Here is a 15152-nt window from a genome sequence, read left to right as displayed (position 1 = left end):
ATAAATGCCCAGGGCTCCAGAAACTGCATAATAAGGGTGAGCAAAAATAGGTAAAAGCACAGGCGTGTGTCAGTCTTTAAAGTCTCTCTTCCTACTTTGCTTCTATGTCAATACTTTGACATACAAGTCTGGAATCCAAAAGATGCTAAATAAAATACCTCATGGTTTTCCCAAGTCCTATTTTTTTTTCTTTTTTTCGTTTTTGTTTACTTCTTATCGGCTTGTGTTGAGACCTTCCTCAAGGCACTGTAACCAAATTGCCTTCTGGGACTTAGAACAGCAGCTGAACAAAGACAGAGAAGGAAGAGAGGGAGGAAAGGAAGTCCACAAAACAGTAAACACACACGGCTAGCCAACGCCTTCCCGCCAGTATGTCTACAGAGCTGAGAGATAATGAAGCCAGTTTCCGATCATTCGCTCTTACAGGCTCATCTTGGACAGCAGCAATCCAAAATCTGTCCCCACCCCCTCCAAATTTATCAAGCCATTTGCATCTCCTCTGCCACTTTATTTAAGCATATACTTTAAAAAGGACAACACATTGCTGGTTAGTTAACACAGATAAATCATCAAAGAAAAAGACTGTCTACAGTGGAGGCAACCAGACTCCTGAGCTCCCACAAGGCAGCAACCTCACACTGGGTCAATTTAGCTCTGCACTCCTTACACTACCACCTTAGTCCAAGAGTCCTGCTGGATACCTTGTGACGATAGCCGAGTGTCATGAAAACAGGCAGAATGACAATTCCCTTTTATGCCTGGGTATTACAAGTGCCCAATCCATCCAAGGGAATAACAGTAATGCACCAGAAGCAGAAATATACAAACAGGAGAAGCTGACAGGAGTAAGGCAGTAGTGTGCATGTAGTACTGTAATTTATCAGTTTTATATAGCAATTTTTCAGTGTAATTTTTATTAAATGTGCCAATCACACAATCAGGTGCAGGTAATACCTTACACTGTAAGGAACGAACATTCATTTTTGAAGATTTCCCATTTAAAACTGCCTTTCACCATCCAGTGCGTTTTGCAAAAATGAGTTCACAATCAACCAATCAATTATAAACATTGTTTTCTATTGAGGTCACGGTCTCTGAAAACACACACACAAGCACTTCAGTATCAATACATTTTAATACATAATCTTGCAGCTCGTTGCAGACGCTTTTATCTATGATCAACCAATTGATTGTATTACCCTTTGTATTATTGTCCTTTTACTATCATCACCTTTTCAATGATTTTTTTAATTTAAATTGTAGCCATCATCCTAAAGCTCTTTACGAATCAAGACAGCAATATCTTCTTCTGTAGTGTCTTTCAATATAAGCTCTATTGTGGTGAGGTTTACAAAAACCAAGCTAGATACAATCAGCTATACAAAAGGCCTTCTTCTTACAATAGGCTACAACTGAAATTTTACCTTTAGCTTCCTTCGATGTGACTCCCATCCTAGAGTTCGTTAAAAAATAATACAGTGCCAATCATTGTGATCAACATTCTTCAGCTCTTTACAAGTTCATCTCACCAATTGTTACAAACTGAATGCATTTTCAAAGCAATTTTTAAAAACAAGACACATTAAATCAGTCATTGGCACATACCAGCTTGTGTAACCCCAAACAAACATAAAAGATACGACTGGATTGTATACAGTCCAAAAAAAAAAAAAAAAAAAAAAACAAACGCAAAATTTCTGATATTAAGGCTTCATCCCCACTACAACATTTAAAAATGGCAATTTTAAACATTAATGATCTTTGACTTCCACCGTTTCCAAATTGTTTACAAAAGTATCTCTGCCCACAGTACAATGACCAAAAACACATATAATGTAGCTGTTCATCTATACTGGACATGCATGGATTGGCAGAAACAAGAAATGGAAGCGTGCTACATACTAGACATTCATTTGCAACTTGCATTTACACACAGAACAGGAATGGCAAATACAAAAAACAAAAACAGTTTGGACTGACAATGAGGTACATTTTTTTAGAGTAACTAACGAGTATTAGGCGAGCAAAGCAGCAAAGAAAATGTCATGAGCAGGACCCAATCAGGAAAGAGCCAAGCAATAAATAAGCACAAACCAAACAAGTACAAGTGTGCATTGTCAAAGCTCCCCGTTTTCATCCATCCACACTACAATGCAAAGACACGATTTTCAGAAATATAGCTCTGGAGAGCATTTTCAAAAGTTGAAGCTTTCAGGGTTAAAAATACCAGGGCAGTGTTGACAAAAGGCAAAAACAGAGACTAAATATCTGCAGGGACCCTGGTTCATCTATTGAGTGAAAGACATTTTAATTTTGATGGTCAGATTTTGCATACATCTCACTAGCAACCTACTAGAATGGAACATAACCCCTAAAACCAAGTGTTGCCTTGAAAATGTTGAAAATAATTATACTGTACAAACAGGGAAGCCATTATCCAGAGGGTCTTACAAGTTCAGCATAAAATCGGAACATAGGACAGGTTAAGTGACTTTCTTAAGAGTTGCACAGTAAATTTGTGGTAGGAGTAAAATCCGTTACAGACATGCTGGTTAGGTGAAAATGCATTGCTATATTGGCCCTAGTGTGTGTGTGTGTGTGTGTGAAGGGGAGCGAGTGTGTACTTGTTAACCGTGTGATGGACCAATGCCCTGTCTAGGTGATCTACCAGCTTTATTCCCAATACTTGCTGGATAGGTTACAGCTGCCACGCAACCCTGCTCCGGATATGCAGATTAAGAAAATGGATGGATAGGAAACTAATTACTTTTTATTATAGTGTACTTTGTTGGTTTGAGTCAGCAGTAAGACCTGAACTCATGAGCTTTTGAATCTGTTACTAGTTTGTTTTATATATACACAACACCCATATATATAGGCACGCACACACACACGCATATATATGTGTGTGTGTGTGTAATACTTTAGAGTACTGCTGAAATATGTTTTCAAAAATAACACTTTTTTACATTTACCAAAAAAAAAAAATCAATATTTGGTGCAAATATCCTTTGCCAATAAAGCTGTGTCAATTCTCTTAGATAACTGTCAGGTTGTTTTATTCAAATAAAATAAACAGACAAAACCTCACTTGTTTCAGTCTCTCCAGGTAAACCCAAACAGCCTCCATGATGTGGAGATCATGGCTCTGTGGAGGCCATAACATCAACCCTTATACTTTTTTGTTTAAAAAAAAAAAAAAATAATAATTTGTGTATGTATATATATATATATATATATATATATATATATATATATACACACACATACACACACACACACATACATAAAATACATACATACATACATACATACACACAGTTGTGCCCATAAGTTTACATACCCTATCAGAATTTGTAAGATGTGTACCATACTTTAAAGAAAAGATGAGTGATCAGGCAAAACACATCCAAATTAAAACTATAAGGCATCACAGAATAGCACAACTATTAAACAAAAAATAGTAAAAAGAAAACAAATAATGAGATGGTCTCTATTCAAAAGTTTGCACACCCTTAGTTCTTCATACTGTGTATTGTACTCTTTAGCAGCGTTTCTCAACCTTTAAGTATTTGCGACCCAAGTTTTCAAAACAGTTTTAATCTCGCCCCCCTAACGTTTTTTGAAACCCTAATAAAATTTATTCCTGTATTTTTTGCTGCCGATACACTGCTACAAGTTTAAAATTTCCCTACGAATAGCGAAATTACACCACATATGACAACATTCGTGCCCCCTTTCTTGTTACTTTAGCATGAATGATGGCATGCAGTCTTTTGTGATAGTTGTGGACGAGGCCTTTGATTTTCTTGTCAAAAAATCTCTAGGTCCTGATAATTCTTTTGTTGTCTTGCATCAACTGTATTTTTGAGATCTCCCCAAAGTGGCTCAATGATACTGAGGTCAGGAGACTACAATGGCCACTCCAGCACCTTCACTTTTTCCTTTTGTAGCTACTGAAGGGTTGACTTGACCTCAACTTTTGGATCATTGTGAAGTTGGAAGATCCAAGTTCGTCCCATGCGCAACTTCCACACTGATGAATGCAAGTTGTCCTCCCAATATTTTCCAGTAACATGCTACATTCATTTGACATCAATTTTCACTAAGTTACCTGTGCCACTGTAGCTCACACACCCTCAGAACATTAAGATCAACCTCAATGCTTCACAGTAGGGACAGTGTACTTTTCGAGATGGACCTTGTTGCGTCCTCCCCAAACATAGCGTTTATGGTTGTGACCATGAAGTTCAATTTTAGTCTCATCACTCCTAAGAGACTTTGTTCCAGAAGCTTTGAGGCTTATCTTGATATTGTTTGGCATATTTTAAGCAGGCTGTTTTGTGGCGATGACACAGTAAAGGCTTTTTTCTTGAAACTCAACCGTGCAGTCCATTTCTACTCAAGTACCTCCTTATTGTGCATCTTGAAACAGCAAAACCACTTGTTTGCAGAGAAGCGTGTATCTCAGCGGAAGTGGCTTGTGGGTTTTTCCTGGCATCTCAACAAATGATCCTGGTAGTTATGGCAGAAATCTTGGTTGGTCTACCTGACCGTGGTTTGGTAACAACAGAACCCCTAACTTTCCACTTTTGAACACTAGTGACAGGCATTTTCAGATCTCTGGATATCTTTTTATATCCTTTTCCTAATTTATACAATTCAACCACCTTTTCTCACAGGTCTTTTGACAGTTCTTTTGCTTTCCACATGGCTTGGAATCTAGCAAAGTAAGTGCAGCCTGCATGAAGTTAAACTGACTATTTATACACAGACACTGATTGCAATTAAAGAAGTTACAGGTGTGGACACTCTCCCTTAATATGAACCTGTGTGTTTCAACTTATGTGTATATTATAAGCCCCAACATTCAAGGGTATGTAAACAATTATGTGATAATAAATTGCTTTGCCTGCGCACATTCCCAAATTAAAAGGAATGCTTTCTGCATAATTACTTATATTTTTCAAACAATAGCCAATATTTCACCAATTCTGCCAGGGTACATAGACTTATGGACACAACTGTATATACACACACACACTACATTTATAAATCATTTATATATAGCCCTGTAGACAAATAAAAGCTCCCTTTGCAGCAGCCACAAATATGAAAATAAAATGTTTACCAGTAGCCATCTGCTTCAGGTTGTGCGAATATTAAAAAACCCGCTGGGACATGCAATTGCATATGCCATATGTTTAAAAAATATATCTATAAAAGACAGAATTACAGAATTTCTTTAGGCAATAGGGGGAACAAGATATTTGAACTTTGCACCAATATAACAGTGATATTCTTCTAATATGGCAGTACAAGACACAGTTGTAGAAAAGAAAAATTAAAAAAGAAGTAAATAAAATTAGTAAAAATAAGCAAACCTGGCCCATGCCAGATGAAGATACAAGAGGATGTTGACAAAATCCAGCCAAGACAAATTGCCTCTGGCAAATGTCTATTTACACCTCATTGCCTTCAAATATCTTTCATCATTTGGCTCCATGCGTTTTGTTAATTTTGAAAATATTAAAATGGTCTTAAAAATCAAATTCCACACAACAGAGATGCCTTGTACATTCTATGATGGGACATTAAAAAAAAAAACAAAAAAAAACATGCTTTTCCTTTTCAGGGTCATGAGGAGCTGGTGCTTATCTTTGTAACACTGGGTGAAAAGCAAAACCCAACCCTGAATGGGGCTCCAGCCCACAGGGGCAGTCTCACTCCCGCCTACATTAATCCAACTTTACACACCACCGTCTCACACACACCTAATCCAATTTGGGGTCATAGGCAGTAAAAGCCTACAATTCGGACAGTGGGTTGAAGGCAGGAAACAACCCTGGATGGGCCACCTATCCATTGTAGACTACTGCACTTTTAATATATATATATATATATATATATATATATATATTTTGTTTTAGTTTTTAGTAGTTATTTAGGAGCACCCCAGGTGGCCTTGTTTACAATCAATTTAAACAAGAGAGGGAGTATTAGTTAAGACTTCATTGTGTCCCAAGATGGAGCAGAGCAGGTCAGACTAAAGACAATCAATCAAATGAAAAGATTACATGAATGCACGACTCTGAATAAAATTGAATATCCTGCTCATGTGTCCGTTCAAGGGCACAATCTTTTTTTTTTTTTTTAACAGTATCTTGCACATCAAGATTAGATTAATTTCACCAGTCAGGTAACTCTCACACGGCAAGTGTCACCATTTCACTTTGACAAGAGCTGTCACAAGCACGCAGCTGACCCAAAAAAACCCTGGATCCTCACCCAGTTTCCTAGGACACGTAGGTAAACAAATATCTGCCCCCTCCCAACCCTCAGACACACATCATTACAGAGGACATGACTAAACAGTACACAAAAAGTAACACCTTCAATGGAAACGCCTGTCCAAATGATACTCGGCTCCCAAGATGAACAGTATGAACCACCCCATGATGCGATGCCACACTACGCCACTCCCATCCAACCACTCCACACCTAGCTCCTCACACCGAATAAAGCGCAATCTGAAGAAATCACTTTGCAGAACTCCAATCAAATTTTCTTTGTAGCCATTCCTTGTTTGTTCAATTGGTGCTGTATACAGGCCCAGTGAGCACACGTATGAATGGATGTATGGGGCAGCATGCTCTATAATAACCTGGTGCACCATCCAGTGTTGATCCTACCCTTGCACAGAAAGCTGTCATGAAAGGGAAAGTCACTCAATTGCAAGGTCAGTCCTCTTTCTTTCATGAAAATGCTTAGTATTGATTGTTCACTATGAAAGGCACAATACATTTCACAAAAAGAATATTATATATATATATATATATATATATATATATATATATATATATACACATACATACACACACACACACAAAAACACCTGTATACAGCGCTCAGTTTAAAGAGTGCTACTTTAGTACTGCATTGACAAACTGGTTGCTCAATATGAAAACCACGGCATATATCCTCCGCAATGTAAAAAAAACTTTCCATAAAGGTAATCTCAAAGTTAAAGTTTAAGTTTCCTTATTAGATACACAATAATTGTGCAGGAAAATATACAAAACAAAATACCAACCAGCTTGTTAAACAGTATCTATGTTTGAAAGTTATCATTTAATGCTCAGCTGCCCTCAAAAATGCTACACGACTAGAGACAAGGTTAAAGGGGCTCTATTTAAAAAAAAAAAAAAAAATCAAATCACTCCGTTAAATCACTTTAGATAATCTTTTATGTTAAACCCTAGCATGCACCTCTTCCCAACACAGTGCCTTTCAAGCAGAACTGAAGCCCAAATATCTATTTGCATAAAGAACCCTGCATGAAAGGCACTTTTTAAAAAATTAACCTGAAAATGCTGAAGAGTTACTTGTGACACAATGAATTAAATGCCAGAAACCCTGATAATGGTGCTAATTAGTAACCTATAATCAGCCAAACTGTGTGTAATAAATGACCAAAAAGATAGAACTTCATAATTTGCACACAGGTCTAAAGACATGATTGGCCTTACTATTTTTAGAAAGCATTGATAGGCAACCAGGACTTGGATTAAATGAGTATGAAATTACAGTACAGGTATAAATAAAATTTAGGACCCAGCTCACACAAACAAAGTACTAGCCTACTATAGCAACCACTAAAAAAAAAAAAAAGACAGAATAATAGAACTGTATTTACTAAACAAATACTCATCAAGGGGCATCTAGACTGCAAGTCTGGGTGTGTGCACACGTAAGCTCTTGTCCAGTAGGTTTCTGCCTTACACCTGATGCTGCCAGGATAATGAAGACATAAAAAACCCCTTAAGGCTGAAAGCCTATTTCCAAGTAAAGATGGCCCATACTTAATGGCATTCCTATAACTGTGTGTGGCCTTTACCTACTTTAATATTTTATTGTGCAGAAATGCTGAATTTTTTCAACTTGTCTGACTACGACTGTTGTATTCTATGCAGGGTACAGACAGGAGTTCATATGCCTGGAGCACAATGAAGAAATCCTGTGTAATGAGAGCCTATTGAGCTAAAAGAACCCAATTCCAGGTTCAACACAGCAACTCTAGTGTACAGATTAATGTATTCCTGAGAAAAAAAAAAAACACACTTCTAATTAAAATGATGACGATATTGGCAATGTGTCCAAGTAGTTTGTTTTTTTAAAGCAAAAGGTTACTGGCTTAATCCTCACAACTGAATAAGTGACCACAAGCTATTCTCCTACCCTGCTTTGCTCCAAACATAGAATACTACATGGTGACAAGTGAATTTGAGATCTACTCTATACTGACCCTTTATAACGGTGTTTTACTGTAAATGACGCTATATAAAATAAAGTGTGTGCTTGTATTGTAGAACTACAGTGAATGCAGGTGCCGTGGTTGCTATGCTACCTCGCAGCAAAGACAATAAGGAATGTGTGTCCCAGGTGCTTCCAGCATGGAGTCTGTATGTTCACCCCATGTCTGCATGGGTTTCCTTTGGGTGCTCTGCTTTCCTCCCACATTGCAAAGGCCTGCAGGTTAATCGGATTGACAATGCTACACTGGCCCTGGCGTGTGTGCACAGATCGGAGTTCATTCTGCAATGGACTGGCGAGCTATCCAGGTGTTGTGCTGCCTTGCACGTGATGCTTGCTAGGACAGGTTCCCTGTGACTCTGTTCAGGATAAGCACATATGAAAATAAATAGAAGGTTGAAGTCAATGCAGTAAGTTTTACTGCCAATAGTCTGGATGTTGAGTGCCCAACTATAAAAGTCTAATGATGGGTTCTAATTTCTCATCCCTGTGCTCATTTTTTAACATCACGTGGCAATCCCCATCCAGCAGTGAGTACCTCAGACTGCCTGTATAGGGAGCATCTGAGAAGCAGATACTCAAGCACTTCATCCTCATAATATTTACTTCGTTAGTTTTCTTTTAATATTAACTAATGCAAAATTACTGATCTGTCTTATCCATGTGTGTAAAAGTTCTTATTCCCCTTCTTCTTTCTCTCTCTCTCTCTCCATTTCACATTATAAAGAGCACGCTGTAAATGGTGCTTAAAAAATAAATTAAAATGACACCCGTAATTAAATGCTATATAAACTTAAAACAGTGCTTTTAACATAGGCTCTTCAACAAAATGATTCACATATTATAGAAAAAAATTACTAGCCTACAAAAGAAAAGTCTGTATGCCTTTCAAGGGCTGCCACTGAAAACAGCCAAACAGTTTACTCCAGCTAACCCAAATCCCACCCCACCGCATGCGCGCACGCACACAGCTCTAAAATATACTGAAGAGAGGCAGCTGCAGCTCCGCTTTTTCTTTCCAAATCATGTTGGTCATTTCCAAGATTTCTGTAAACAGTCTGTATTCTGTTCTAACAAGACATCCACAAATGGAAAGCACTTTTACAATGCACCCGACGCGATTTTGACTCTTTCTTTCTTTCTTACTCTGAGGACATCCCAGTCATGTTTATTTTAATGTACTGCATAGATGTTAAATGTACAAAATGCATGGTATAGTGTACATTAAGATTTATTCTCATTCTTGATATGTATATACAAACATATATAAATACCAAGAAACTTTTTGACACACACACAGTATTAAAATTTGCAATAAAATTCCCAGCCCATTAGCATGCATTCAGTTTATTTAATTTACAATTTACAGTACAGCCTCTTAACAAACACACTACAGTATAGCCCCTCTAATATGCATGCACACACAAAGTAAAACAGTTTGCAGTCTCTGCTTACAGTCTAATAATATTTTCCCAATCAGAGCATTTTCTTTCTAGGACAGCCTCTCCTATGTTCTCTGTGGTCTAATGTAACATAATCTATAAAATATTCTCAAAATCCATTTAAAATTTACAAGTACACAGTAATTACTGTATAGGATACAGTGTGTACAGTCTTTATGTGTCTCTCTCTCTCTATAAATATCTGTATCCCATATAAACACAGTACATGAACAGATCGGGGATATACACTCACGTTCCAGTACAGTTAATACAGCTGGTTGGTTACTCCTCCTGCAAAACTCTCAGAGTACAAACCCCATGTGTTCTACCTCCAAAACAACAGGAAACGAGCTGCCCCCTTCATTTCTCGGCTCGGGGCCCAGTTAAGAGGTCAGCCTACAGATTCTTATCACACTCCCCTCCTCCTCCTCCTCCCCTCCTGCCCATTGACCCTCAACTGTTCTTGGGGGTGGGGGCACTAGGATGCAAACACTTTGTTTTACTATCAAAATTCAATCACAGTTGATTTAATAAAATTAAAATTGGTAAAAACACTCTCAAACAGGTGACAAATAAAAATGTGCAAAAAATTAATAAATAAAATAGCTCATATTGGTTTCTAAACAGACAGATGAAATTATTGGTGCTGAAATGGATGAATGAGCGATAACCAAGAAAGTAGAAATCACTGCCACCCATGATTTATTTGCTAAAACTGAAGAACTACAGAAAATGTTAAATGTGGGAGTAGACGGCAGTGCAGAGAATGGATTAAACCTGAATTGCAAGATAAAAGCTAGTACAGCGTTTACAAAAGTCAAAGTAGTGCCAGCATGCCAGTTAAAGTACAATCTGAAAATGTCAAGCAAGTGAATCACTTTTATTATCTAGGGGGCATGTTAACACAAGATAGAAGAAGTGGTCAGGAAATCAAAAGACTGATATGGCAAAAAAGTTCCTATGCAGTTAAAACACATACTTATAAACCAATACAGAACAATGAAAACAAAGCTGAACATTCAAATATATTACATTTGAAACAATGGAAGGTAGACTAGAGTCTGCAAGATGCATTTTTTTTTTTTTTTTTTTTTTTTAGAAAAAAGTTTCGTGAACAGACAAAGTAGCACAGCCAAAGAGACATTTACTGAGTGAGACAAAGAATTGACAATTAAATTATTTGGGACACATCACAGCTGAAGGCATTGGAAGTGTCAACGGCAAGGAGGAGGCAAGGAAACACCATCAGTGGGATTGCTGTGAGAAGGTTAGGGAACCACAAGAGTTGTAATAAGATTTGTAATATAGCAAGGAAACGAGACAGATGGAAGACCAGGATCGCCACCGTCTGCATCCGACGTGGCACTTAGAGAAAGATGTGCAGCACTTTCCTTCAGTAAATCATGAAGAAGAACTGACTTACAGACCTACATAACCACTCCTTTAATTGCTTTTTCACCCCCCCAATGCCATATGGCGTTGAAAAAAACAGCACATTTTTAGAGCTGCTGAAATGGTTTTTATAAATGCGGTGAATGTATCTAGCTGTAATTTTTCAATGTTAGAAATGGTTATCAAAGGATTTTTACAGAACAACAATGCAAGTATGACTGCCTTGGAACCTTTGTCAAATGTATGAGGGGTTTCTTAAATAAGCCATGTATCTGACTTTTGTTAAATGTCGTATGTGCCTTTATAGTACTTCCATGTAAACATAAGTTTGGTAATGGGATCAATAATTTGCTATCAAGATAATTTCAGATGCTGATCCTGTGATGTCCAAGACTTTGAGAGAAGTTAATTTTTACCACGGAGTCTGTGGAAAACTGAAACAAATTTTCACATCTTAAAATTACTATTTTCGTTGGTAAAATTGTGTTTTTTTTTTTCTTTTTTGCCTGATGTGTAAAGCTCCTGGACGACTATAGCTTAGGAAAAATAAAACGTCAGGAAAAGCAGTTTCTGGGACATCCGTCCCAAATACTATGACCTGTGCACAACAAGCACTTCTGAAAAAAATGGACCTATCATCTTCAAACACATTGCATCGCACTTGCCTTCTTACAAGCTTCTGTTTTTGGTCCAGTACTTATGCCCATATCCTTCAAAACCCATCTTACTTATGCCCAGTGATAATGGCCTTATAATTTGTTGACATTAACCAGGATTTTTGCAGTCTGCTCCATTTAGTCATGAGATCAGAACTATTGATTTGCACATTTTTTTGCACAAGTAGTTTTGAACATACACATGCACACACACATATTCATAGCTGACCGATTGTTTACCCTACAAGAGCACATGCTGGATGATGAAGAGAAAGAAATGAACACACACACAAAACACACCACATAGATCTATAAAGGTCAACATGGACTATCCATGTACCAGTCTGTCTACTAATGCAGATTATTCAATTAACTTGACCCAATGTGTTCGGCTTTAAAACAAATCTCACTAAATTTGTTTATTTGATTCAACTTCCACACAAATCTAATGTACTCCATTCTACATTATTGTACAGTACATTTAGTTGTACCGACTTGTAAAATCTTCCCTTCAGTAATTTCCTATGGTAGTCCTAAAGTAATTAACATGATAGTACTGTATGGACCATTTTGCACCAATTTTCCTTCAATGTAAATGGACGTTTGGTGATGGGTCAAAAGTTTGTTGAAGAGTTAAATGCAGATTCTGATTCTACGATGTTCAAAACATCAAGGCATTTTCAGTTTAGTATGTTGTCTGTATGTGTGTGCGAGTTAAAAAATATGTCCTGTGAGTCTGTATCCTTGCTTTTATGTGTCTGCTGCTGTATACATCTGAATTTCCCCTTGGAATTAATGATTTATCTAATCTAATAACTTCTGAAAAAAAATGTACCTCTCTTTTCCAAACAAGTTGCACCAGAGTTTGTAGAAATTGTTTAAATTAACCAGGATTTTTGCAGTCTGCAATATTCTAGTCTAATAACTACTTAATATAAGTTAATGTACATGAATATGTTATTGTACAGTACAATCAGTTGTATTATATTGTAATATGTTCCATTAAGTGATTTCCTGTGGATCAGTAAAAAGTGACATTTACATGCAAGTATTATATGGGCCATTCCCTACTGTGTGTCTGTCTCTGTATGCGCACGTATAAAGCCTCCTACCTCTCTCTCCCAAAGGAAAACTTTTTCTTCCATTACTTCTGTCCTAACCCTTAATTGGATTAATCAGGTTTGACAATATTAAGTTAATACACAACATTTAATCCAAAAGTGAAGTGCATGAATGGAAACCCCTTGATGTCTCTGTTACGAATGTCGGCTCTCGAATCAATCTAACCAACCAATCACACGAGTTTGTCTGGGCGCAGCACGTTAAACTTCTAAAGGACCCGGTGCCACTAGCCCGTTCACATCCACGCCCGCGCCGCCGGATCCGAACTCTCGTGCACTCCTCCCGAGCCAAGTAACGTGTTACCCTGTTTGTACTTTATGTACCCGACGTCTGCAGGCGCAATGCCTCCCCAAGATGAAAGCCAACAGAGACAGACAGGGACAGTCACACACGGATGCTGTCACGTAATTAGGAATCGTAAGAAAAATTGACCAGGAAAGGGGGGGAGGGGGATAATTGCTTAAGAATCATTTACTTAGAAAGCTCAGACATGCGGGTGCGCACATATACACACATATATATATATATATATTATATATATATATATACACACACACACACGAGAGGTAATCGGGGAGAAGCGGGAGGGCGGGTTCTTTACAAGATTACCTTTCTGATAGGTGATCGTGTTTGGAATGCTGGGGGAGGTTGGCATACGACCACGAATGTGACAGAACGAGATTTTCCACCGGCTGAGCCCACAAGTTGGAAATTCACAGTAAACGTCAACGCATTTTCAGAGACGCAGACGCACAACAAAAGCCTAGTCCGAGCGTGTCAGTCTAGCCGGGCACTCGAACATCACGCAAGCCCTCCCGTTTAGCTCGTGACACAAGTACAGGGGAGAAAAATAAGCAAACACGCAACCAATCTTGGGCTCGAACGAGTCGATCCGTCTCGCTTTCCAAACTGTCTTAACACATCCGCCAAAAGATCAGTACGTCTGCGTGCATGTTGAAAGAGAAAGAAGAAGCAAAAAGGCAAAAACATTTGCTAAGCCAACAGCGTGTGTGAAAGGAGGCACAATCCAGATAATCAATAGCTTATCTCGTATACAACAGGCTCTGGCACATCCACATCTCCCTGCACCCTTTGCGATACCATGATATTCACGGAACATTCGGCAGCACTGTAAATACAGCCTGAACGTTTTTATTATTACCAAAAGACATTTACGTATATTTTTGCACATTTCTGTATTTTGAGCGAGATGATGTACACACAGCATTACAACAGCCATTTCCTACAAACCAAAAATCCTGTAATGTGTCCCGAGTCAACGCACAAAAGCTGACCCTGAACGAGACAGTTCCTGATTTATAGCCATATGTATTTCAATAACTCCAACTGCGTTCCCGATCAGTCTCTTCTGTCTTTTTTTAAAATAATTGAGCTGGGTATTAATGTTGGACTCATGACGTTCCAAACAAAGGGGGGAGGGGGGTGCTTCCTTTACCAAGTTTCCTCCTCCTCTTCCTCCGCCGACCCCAGCTGGCTTTGGATCGCCCCCCCCCAACCCAAGCTTCTGAACCCCTCGGATAAAAGCCGCACCCCTCCCGAACACGGACACCCGGGTGGCCCCTTGTTTCGTGAGGCTACCATTCGAGTTCCTCCTCTACCCCGTACCTTCCTCGGTTCCTACCCACGGAAATCAGTCAGTCATTCAGTCCGTCCGTCCAGTTCAGTCCACTAAGGAGGGGGTGTCTTTCCCCTCGGTTTTCGTAGCCTTCTCCGTCAATCACCTACCCGATTTTGGAGTTTTCGGAACGCAGAGTCTGAGTGGGTCGTGATCGGGTGGTTGTCAGGCGGCTGGGATGCTCGGGAGGGATGGATGGCAGCAGATTGGGTTGGATCTCATACCCCGTCTCTCCCGCGGCGCTGTCCGCTCAGTCCCTGAGTGTCGGCAGCTCGCTCTCGCGTTCTCTCTCTGAGCTTGACTCGGGGACGCGCATCTCTGCTCCAGCAGGATGGGAGGTGACGTCAGGCCTCGAAACAGAGCCCGGATCTTCTTAAAGGAGACGCTCACAGTCTGCGGAAAAATCGGTGCACAGTACTCATGTGACTAGAGCTCGTGTTGCTTCGCCGAGGTTTACGTGGCAAACTTAATTTGTCAAAAAGCAGTATGGGATCTGTCCTCTGTCTCTACCAAATGTAATAAAACTATGAATTAGTCTGAACCTGTTTTATATAGCGCCTTTCACGTCCATCTATTATTAGATTCTGTCCT

General features: G+C 38.9%; 1 protein-coding gene across 1 annotated transcript in view; it reads right to left on the bottom strand.

Moving 5' to 3' along the window:
* LOC114661850 (casein kinase I) overlaps nucleotides 1-14884 on the bottom strand; it is a 46308-nt gene extending 31424 nt beyond the window's left edge. Inside the window, exon 1 of the mRNA XM_028815062.2 lies at nucleotides 14672-14884. The gene's annotated coding sequence lies outside the window, so the exon portion shown is untranslated. The remainder of the gene's footprint in view (nucleotides 1-14671) is intronic.
* Nucleotides 14885-15152: the final 268 nt, after the last annotated feature.

The sequence above is a fragment of the Erpetoichthys calabaricus genome, chromosome 12, assembly GCF_900747795.2.
Source record: "Erpetoichthys calabaricus chromosome 12, fErpCal1.3, whole genome shotgun sequence".
Lineage (NCBI taxonomy): Eukaryota > Metazoa > Chordata > Cladistia > Polypteriformes > Polypteridae > Erpetoichthys > Erpetoichthys calabaricus.
The sequence above is the reverse complement of the archived record's forward strand: the minus strand, read 5'-3'. Positions and strand labels throughout refer to the sequence as shown.